At 41.0% G+C, this 8,692-nt stretch overlaps 1 long non-coding RNA gene across 1 annotated transcript in view; it reads right to left on the bottom strand.

Moving 5' to 3' along the window:
* LOC131273096 (uncharacterized) overlaps positions 1-8,692 on the bottom strand; it is a 28,591-nt gene that overhangs the window by 16,546 nt on the left and 3,353 nt on the right. Inside the window, exons 5-6 of the long non-coding RNA XR_011645568.1 lie at positions 2,777-3,053; positions 88-1,444 (exon numbers count right to left, since the gene is read on the bottom strand). This is a non-coding gene — a long non-coding RNA (uncharacterized lncRNA). The remainder of the gene's footprint in view (positions 1-87; positions 1,445-2,776; positions 3,054-8,692) is intronic.

The raw sequence follows: 8,692 nt of genomic DNA, 5'->3' as shown, positions 1-8,692 counted from the left end.
AATGACTGATAACTGAAAGATGGGTGGGAAGTGATTGGAAAAATTTCAACTGGGAGGTACAAAGAATAAGATGGGCAGGTATTTTACCTGCTCAGGCTAATGAAGACCTGAACTGGAGAAGTAGCAACACATGCTCTGTAGATGGCAGTTGCCTCATCCCAGGAAAAGAGGAGTTTTAAGAGCGTCTACAGCATAAGGTGGTTGTGAGGGTATATTAAGCTAAGAAGTCAACACATTTTAATTATTATTATAAAAATATTAGCAGCGGCTGTGTAGTGGGGGAAAGCAAAGCTCTGTCATACCTCCAGCTCTGACTCCCAGTTCTGAGAATTACTTCAACCTGGGCAAGCTTCCTAACCTCTTTGTGCCTCAATTTTTACATCTTAAAATGGAAATGATAATAACATGAAATTCAGAAGGTCCATGTAATATTTATAAAAATTAATGTATATACAGTGTTTAGGACAATGCCTGGCATGCAGTAATATCTTAATAAATGTTGGTTTAAATCAAACATGCAAGAGAGGAAAATTAAATTGTCAAAGTAAAATCTACATGACTTTATAACTAAGTGAATATGTGTAGTGACTAGCTAATGATTCTTAAATCATAAACTCTAAATCTGAAATCCTAGCCCCCTTCTTTACTATTAATACATAGATGCCTGTAAGCATTTCAAAATGACCAGATACAAAATTTAATTAATCTTTGGTTCAAATTCCCAATTGTTTTTCCTTTGCTGCTCACAGTCTTGGCCACAGGAGTTGCTGAAGGCAGGGAGAGGGAAAAAGAGGTGTGATATTGGGCATTTTCAGGACTTGGAGTTGTCCTCAATGATATTGCAGGGACAGAGGCAGGACGCTATATATCCTGATATAACCCACTGAGTGGACTGGGAGAGAGTGTAAATTACAACATAAACTATAATCTATGCTGTGTAGCAATGTCCAAAATGTATTCATCAAATGCATTGAATGTACCACACTAATGAAGGAAATTGTTGATATGGAAAGAGTGGGAGATGTGGGGAGTGAGGTATATGGGAACCTCTTATATTTTTTAATGTAATGTTATGTGTGATCCATGTATTTTTTTTAAAGATAATAAAATAAAAATAAAAATAAATCACTAGCATAAAATTATTAAAATAACAATATCTAGTGTTTATTGGAAATTACAAACACTGTGCTAAAGATTTTATATACATTATCTTGTGTAGTCCTCTCAGCTTTTCTATGAGGTAGGTACTACTATTAGCTACGCTTCACAGACAGGGAAAACTAAGGCACAGAGCAGATGTGTAACTTGTCCAAGGTCACCCAATTAAGTGGTGGGTCAAGCGTTTGATTCTAGACAGTTTTATTCTGGAACCAGCACTCTTCATTCTCTTTTGGACTGCCTTCAAGGAAAAGATTGGAGCCATGATGTTGGTCAAGAAAGCATGCTGAAAAATAAGAAGTATCCAATAGGAATGTGTTTTTGAGCAAACTATTAACACCTTTTCACCAGTTTATCACCAACCATTTCCTCTTTGTAAAAGAAAAATAGTAAGGGCTCAAGGGATCCTGGTTGAGCAAATGCGTGACTGGAGTTAGAGGTGTGGGCTTTGGGGACATAGAGTAGATGAAGTCTCATACCTTGTCCTAGAAGCAAGGCACTATAAATCTGTAGTTCACAAAGAAAACTGGATGCATCAGAATCACCTGGGGTGATTGTTCAAAAACAGACTCCCAGGTCCCAGCCCTGACCTACTACCCAGCATTTCAGGCACAGGCTGGTACTCTGGTTCTTTAATAAACACCTGGGAGATTCTGATGAGCAACTGGTTTTGACCCACTCTACTGGCCAACCAAGCTTGCGAGCCTCGGCCGATATGTATACTCTTACAATCAACGGGCCTAGGACTGAACTGGGGTATATTTTTTCATATAAAGTACAACCGTAAAGGAATGATATTGGTTTTCTTGTGTGAATCCTAAACCAGCTATGAAGGTGATTTTAAAAAAGGAATTCCCAAAATGTTTTGCACGATCTCTGGACCACTGAAGTAATTATATAGCTTCCCCAAGTGCCTATTTTGAAGGGCAATGTTCATTTGGACTTGTAGTTTCTGGTGAGTTTAAAAAATACCATGGCTATTACTAAGAGCTTCACTTCATAAATGTGATTTTTCTGGAGTAAAAGGAAAACAGAGGGGCAGAGAATTCACCCAACATTATTTCTGTGCATTCTCCATTTTACTGTTACTCTTTGGGTTTGGAGAGGACTCAGTCAATTGGGTTGATTTTCTGATCTCAATGGACCATCATCATCCCTGCTTATATATGAATTGTTCACAGAGCTTCAACCTTTACAGAGGAAACTCTACATTATGCAAAGAGCTGTTATATAGTGGAGCCCTTGTAAAATGGCAGAGGGCCAACTAACACTCATGTTACAGACTGGCTTCCATTAAAATTCCCTTGAATTCATGAAGAATTCTTTAGAATTCTCAGCATCTGATTTGACCTGTGGAGAATCTGAATATAGGCAATGATCATCATTGCTTTCTCAGGGATCTTCTGAATTTTTATGTCTCAGGTTGGTCTGGTTTAGGGGGGTGGAAAATAGTTTCCTGGCTTGGTAGATGAGGCTTCAGTGCCACTCATGACTGTCTGCATTATTTTTATTAGGTTTTACAGATTCAGCTGGAAATATCCATCAAGACATATATGTCTTCTCCCACAGACATTACACAGAGGTTTTAAAAGAATTGATTCTAGTTTAACAAGCTTACCAATTCTTTGTTCTGTTTGCAGATACAATCGTGTTAATTCTCACTTTATTTTCCTACAAGGTCAGGGTGATAACCACTTCATTAGGTCATTCTGATGCATGACTAATATTTGAAAGCTTTCTCAATATTCTTAAAGAGCACCTAACTGTGGAGAAGATGCCTTCGTCTGAACTTCTTCCCTGTTACACTTCCCTGTGGCCAGTCGCTCATGCCTTTGCCACGTATTTATTGAGCTGTTACTCTGTGCCAGGTGCTTTTCCAGGTGCTGGAGATATCTCTGTGGGGAAGAAAACATAACCCTCAGAGAGTTCACAGACACAGAAGGGACAGCAGACAGTCATCTAAATAAGTAAATTAGGAAGCATATCAGAAGTGCTGTATCAAGTGCTACAGGGAAAAATAAAGCAGGGAAGGGGGTGGTGAGGACGGAGGTGGGGACAAGGGAGTGTTTCAGTTTTGAAGAAGGTAATCCAGGGAGCCCTCACGGAGAGATGGAGCAAAGTCTTGAACCAGGTGAGGAAAAGCCAAAGCAACATTTATCAAAGGGCGTTCCACGGACCGTTAGTCCTGAGAAATGCTGAGTCGATAAGGCTCTCAATGTTCAGTAGGTTTGGAGATGATAAGTTTTAGAAGTTTACAATGCTTGATAGACTATTAAAGAATTTGAAAAGGCCTGCTAGAAAGAACCCTCCTCGACCCAAATATATTTGACCACCTCTTCCTCCCTTCCTTTCTTCCTGAACATTCTGGAGCTCCCAGGCCGTGGCCGAGCCCTGGCTCTGACCTGCCCTTCGAGTATGGCCAAGTCCTTGCTGACGAATATTGTTAAGGCTCCTGAGGCAGGACCGTACCAGGACAAAAGCACCAATTCTGGAATCCGGACTGAAGCGTGAGACCTGATTCTGCTACTTTTTATCCCGGAGCAAGTCGAACTTTCCTCATTTTTGGTTTTATTGTCTGTAAACTGAGCATACTAATAATACCACCTACTCGGCATTGTGAAGCTTAAATAAAATAAGGTGCTTAAAGCACCTAGTCAGTTTTAAAGTATTACAAATACAGATGTTTTCTGTGCTTTTTTATTTGATTTTTTTTTTTTGGTACTTGTGATGAGTCAATCCACTCTTACTCCCCTGCCTAGGGTTCATTTATGAAGATCTTGGCGAAAGAGGGATGAAGGGGAAGGAGTAAGAATACTGGGTCTGTGAAACAGTAGAGAACTGTCCCGATTTGGACCAGAAGCCATAACTTGGAGTCACTCCCAGCAGTTAACTGGCCAAGACCCGGCTCTCCACATTAACCAGTGGTCCCCAGGCTTTGCTGTGCACTGGAATCCCCTGAGGATCTGTTACCTTGCTCCAACCCTCAGATATTCTGGTTTAATTACAAGGGGGTATGACTTGAGCATCAGGATTTTTAAAACTTTCCAAGCGATTTCAGCATGCAGCCAAGTTTGGGAAGTACTGAGATAAGCTAATCCCGGCGAGCCTCTTCTTTAGCAGCCTGGCCCAGAGAAAATCTGACAAGTCTATCATGGTTACAAATTGCTGAACTCGACTCTCATTTTTTCCCAGAGAGGTAAACAGGCAAGAAGGAAGAAAGGGAGAGGGGGGGTGGAGTTTGCTCTTATCAGCATCCATTTTGAGCAAGGCATTATGTCTTCGTATGCACGATCTCATCTAATTCTCCTGATACTTAGCTATCATAATTTCCACTTTAAAGATGAGGTAAATGATCGTGCAGAGCTCAAGGTACTTCCTCAGGAATTTGAAAACACAGCATTTGGTTCTGCTTTCTGGGTCCTTCCCACCACACTGGGATGGTCGTTCAAACCCTCCTGCAGGGACACAGGGCCACCTTCTTCATTTTCCTCAGCTTTCTGGCAAAACCTGGTTTCAAGCATTTATAAATCCGTGTCCAATAAAGTCAGGATTAACATTTTTGGAGGTCAGGGCCGTGTTTGTATTTTAAGCTTAAATCTGATCGAGGAATAACAGGCTTTATTCTCTCATTTGATCTGGACCCATAAGGCAGCAGAGTGAACCATAAATGTGTGTGTCGTGTGGGAAAGAAGGCCCCGTCTGAGCCGAGCGGCTGCATCCTACAGACTGTGGCCTGTCAGTGAAGCTTCTGGGTTCTCGTTCTCCACTCCCCGGCTCGGGAGCTGATGCAGGCAAATGCTATCCCCTGATACTCTCTGATCCATTTAGCATTTATGGAGCACCTACTGTGTGTCAGGCTCCAGGCATAAAAAAGACAACTCAAGCATCTGCTCCCCTGAAAGCACTTACTGCTGAGTAGCCAAAACAGCCATACCAACAATAATTGGAGTGTGAAAAGTCCAGCCACAGAAGGGCCTGGTGGAAGGAGAGAGGAGTGATGGGCCACCCTGCTGTCAGGGGGAGGACGGTGGAAGCTATCGTCCTGGAGGAGTTCACCAGGGAGGCGACTTTGGGAGCCCGTGGTTGAGCTCAGCCACGCCACTCGTTTGGGGCTCCAGACGTGAATGCTCGGGGAAGGCAGGAGATGGTGGGGCAGTTTTGAAAGAGAAACATCCAGGTTTTGAGAAGTCGAATGATGTGCCCCGAGTCTCCAAAGGGCAGAAGTGAGACTGAGGCTCAAGGGTTAGGATTCCAAGTTTCATGTTCTTTCCATGACACTGAGAATCCTCTGCTGGTTCAGCAACTGGCAGGTCAACATAACTGAGAACATAGTTGGTAACTTATGTCATCAGGTGACATCTTGATTATTTTTTCCAGTTGAACCTGGCTGCCAAGAAAAATTCTTTCTCCCTTCTGAATCCAGGCACTAAATGCACTACCTCAAATGGAAAAAAGAGTCTTCAAATAAAAGACCTCTAGAAAATCTCAAGTGTAAAATAAAATTCTGAGATTTATAGCTATATTCAGAAATGTTTGGTACAAAAACAGGTGTCTATAAATATGTAAAATCACCAACACTATTTTGCCTTAGGTGTTACATAATTTTGCATTTAAAAATTATGTTTTATTCAAATAAATGCAACTTTCTTTCAACCTCCCCTAAATCATTTGCATTCCTATTTTTTCCACCTTTTTTTTTTTATCAGCTTAAGCCATCGCCAATTCTCTGACAATTCCCAAATAAATGTTACTTCTAAATCTTTCCAAAGGCCCGTGGTATTGGGTACTTCCACAAGCCTTTAAACTCAACATAGCCCAAACCAAACCCATTATTTTTTTTAGCATAACCTTTATCTATACCTTTTTAATACCGTACCATTTATTCAGTTGCCTAAGCAACTGCCGCAGCTTGTTGATTCCAATGCCCTGCCAGCCAATCCCTCTACCCCGTCCACTGCTCCAGTGCTGCTTTGGAGCGCTCCTTCTTTGCCCCAGCGGCAGTGGGCTACTAGGTGGGCTCCTGAACCTAGAGTATTCTCCCCCACTAATCCACCTTTCTTAGCACATGGAGACTCGTCCAGCTTGCTTAAAAACAGAACCCTCTTCTTACTTTAATTCAAGTACCTGCAAGTATTTCTAAAAGTCTGGTTAGAATTTTTTCTGTGTCAATAAAGTAAAACACCTTGAAAATAAATTTCTTTGATTAGCAGAGCTTCTCTCACGTCTCAATGCCATCACTGTGAATACTGGTGATAATGATATACTGTATATGTTAGAGCCAGCATGACACTTGGCTTAAATGAATGTGTTAGTCTCTTTAAGTTCAGTTTTTAAATAAACGATTCTTTCCTCAGTGGTTCTGGAGTCACGTACTCTTCTGAGAATGTGATGAAAGTTACGAGTCTTCTGAGAACAGCACGCGTGCACAGAGAGGCACAAATTTTGCCTACAGTTTCAAGACTGTCTTAACCCATCCATGGGTCCTTAAAGCTTCTGTGAACTCTAGATTAAGGACCCCTGCTTTATATGAAATTGTTTTCATTCTTGTATGTCAGAGGCATGGTGTATATTTCTATCTTAAATAAATGTTCTAATGAATTCGTTCCCGGTGGAGGTCTGATTGGCTCTAATACTTCCTCATAGTTTGTACTACGTCTTTTGCACTGTGGGCTCTGGACAGAGCAATTGATTTTCACTGTACTCCCGATTCTGTTCCTAACTAGCTACAGGACTCTGGGAAGTAAAATCAACTTGGATCCTCAGCCACGGGTCCTGAATTCTTGTCTTCACAAGCTCTACAAATTCTGTACAGCTTTTCAGTGAAATGACCCTTCCGGTGTACAATGAGGCACATCTGTCATAATAATATTATGTTGCATTGGCATTTCATTTTAGCCTAATAGGAACCTTGTGAAAAGTAGACCAGTTATAATTATTCAACAAATTAATAAATAAGGAAAAGACCATAGGGAGGGGCTTGCTCAAAGTTAGTCAAAATCAGGAAATGTAAAAAATGTCCTATCCTGGTTCTAGCCCTCAAGCGCCTTCATCTGTAGACTCGTGCTCTTCTAGGAGCTTCATGATTTAATTCAACCACACATGAGTTGAAGGCATCCATGCAAAATGGTTTGTTTCCATATTAAATGCAGTCTGAACAACTTTTTTCAAGTTAGAAAGTGGGTTGTAGGCAAGCATGAATGATGACTAATAATACTTTAACTGGCACACTTGGCTATTAGTTAATAATCATTTCATCTCACATAAATGGGATAATTTTGACAAATATAAGTGTGGACATATTTTTGTATATGGATTTTTTTTTTCTGAGCTATGTTGATCTATATAGAAATCGGGACTTTGTTAATTTTACCTGAGTTTCCCAGCATCTTTCCAGTAGCAGATCCAAGATGAGATCACAGGTCTCCTGACTACTGCTCCCACTTATTTTCCTATCTTTTTAAACAGAAAAAATAATTTCCTGATACTCAGAAAATTCAAAATATAGCAGAAAAAGGCCCAAAACAGCTAAAAAGTCATAATGTTTAAGTTTACAGTTATATATGTGCCTCTTCACACACATCCAGGTTCTACTTCATTTTAATACGTTTCTCCAATTAAATAATTTCACTCTGCTCTTACCTGGTTTTCTCTAAGGACTGTCTGAAATATGGAGAAACATGCTTTCTTTTTCTTCAGTTAAATGGATAAAACTTTTCCTACATAAAACTTCCAATCTCTGTCAAATAGGAAAGTGGCATTATAGGTCTCCCAAGGTCAATTTTGTGTCGATTAATGTATTAGCACTATTTAATGAGAGCCAGTGTTGTACTTGGTACTATGTTAGCCAAACTGGAAGAGACAGGGGAAAAAAGGGCATTATCCTGTCAGAAAGGAATTGCGGGGTAAAGAAGGAATAATAAAAAAACAACCACCACAACCCCACGAACATTGAAAGGACGTTGATATCCTTTACATAGTGAGCATTCTGGAAAAGAGAAGGAGGGAATGTCCAATACACCCAAGAATACCGAAGACTGGCTCCCTGGGTCAGGTAGGCCCACCTTGGCCGTGACCCATGTATACAATTTGGATAGTCAAGGGAGAGAAAGAGGGTTTGGAATATGCTGGTGAAATGAGCACTGGGGCAATGGCATTGGATTAGGAGCTAACAGAGCGTGTGAGATGGGCAGTGGGTGACGGGCCTGACCGAAACACAGGCGCGTGTGGACATAAGGCTGGAAATAAGGCTGAAGAGGCGGGGCAGCAAGCTGACAGCTGGATGGCAAGAGGCACTTGAATTTGAATCCCAGCTGTGCAACTTGGGCAAATTACTTTTCTCTGCGCCTCAGTTTCCATGGTTTGAGAGGATTTACGTAGGATTACATGCTTCAAGGACAAGCAAGATGTTTAGAAGAGCGCCTCTATGCCTTCAGGCCACCCGAGGAAGCATTTTTTTTTTTTGCCTTTTGGTTTGCTTGGGTAGTTACACAGTACATGCTATGGTAATATTTACTATTATATTTAGAGTAAAGCC

The sequence above is a fragment of the Dasypus novemcinctus genome, chromosome 13, assembly GCF_030445035.2.
Source record: "Dasypus novemcinctus isolate mDasNov1 chromosome 13, mDasNov1.1.hap2, whole genome shotgun sequence".
Taxonomy (NCBI): Eukaryota; Metazoa; Chordata; class Mammalia; order Cingulata; family Dasypodidae; genus Dasypus; species Dasypus novemcinctus.
The sequence above is the reverse complement of the archived record's forward strand: the minus strand, read 5'-3'. Positions and strand labels throughout refer to the sequence as shown.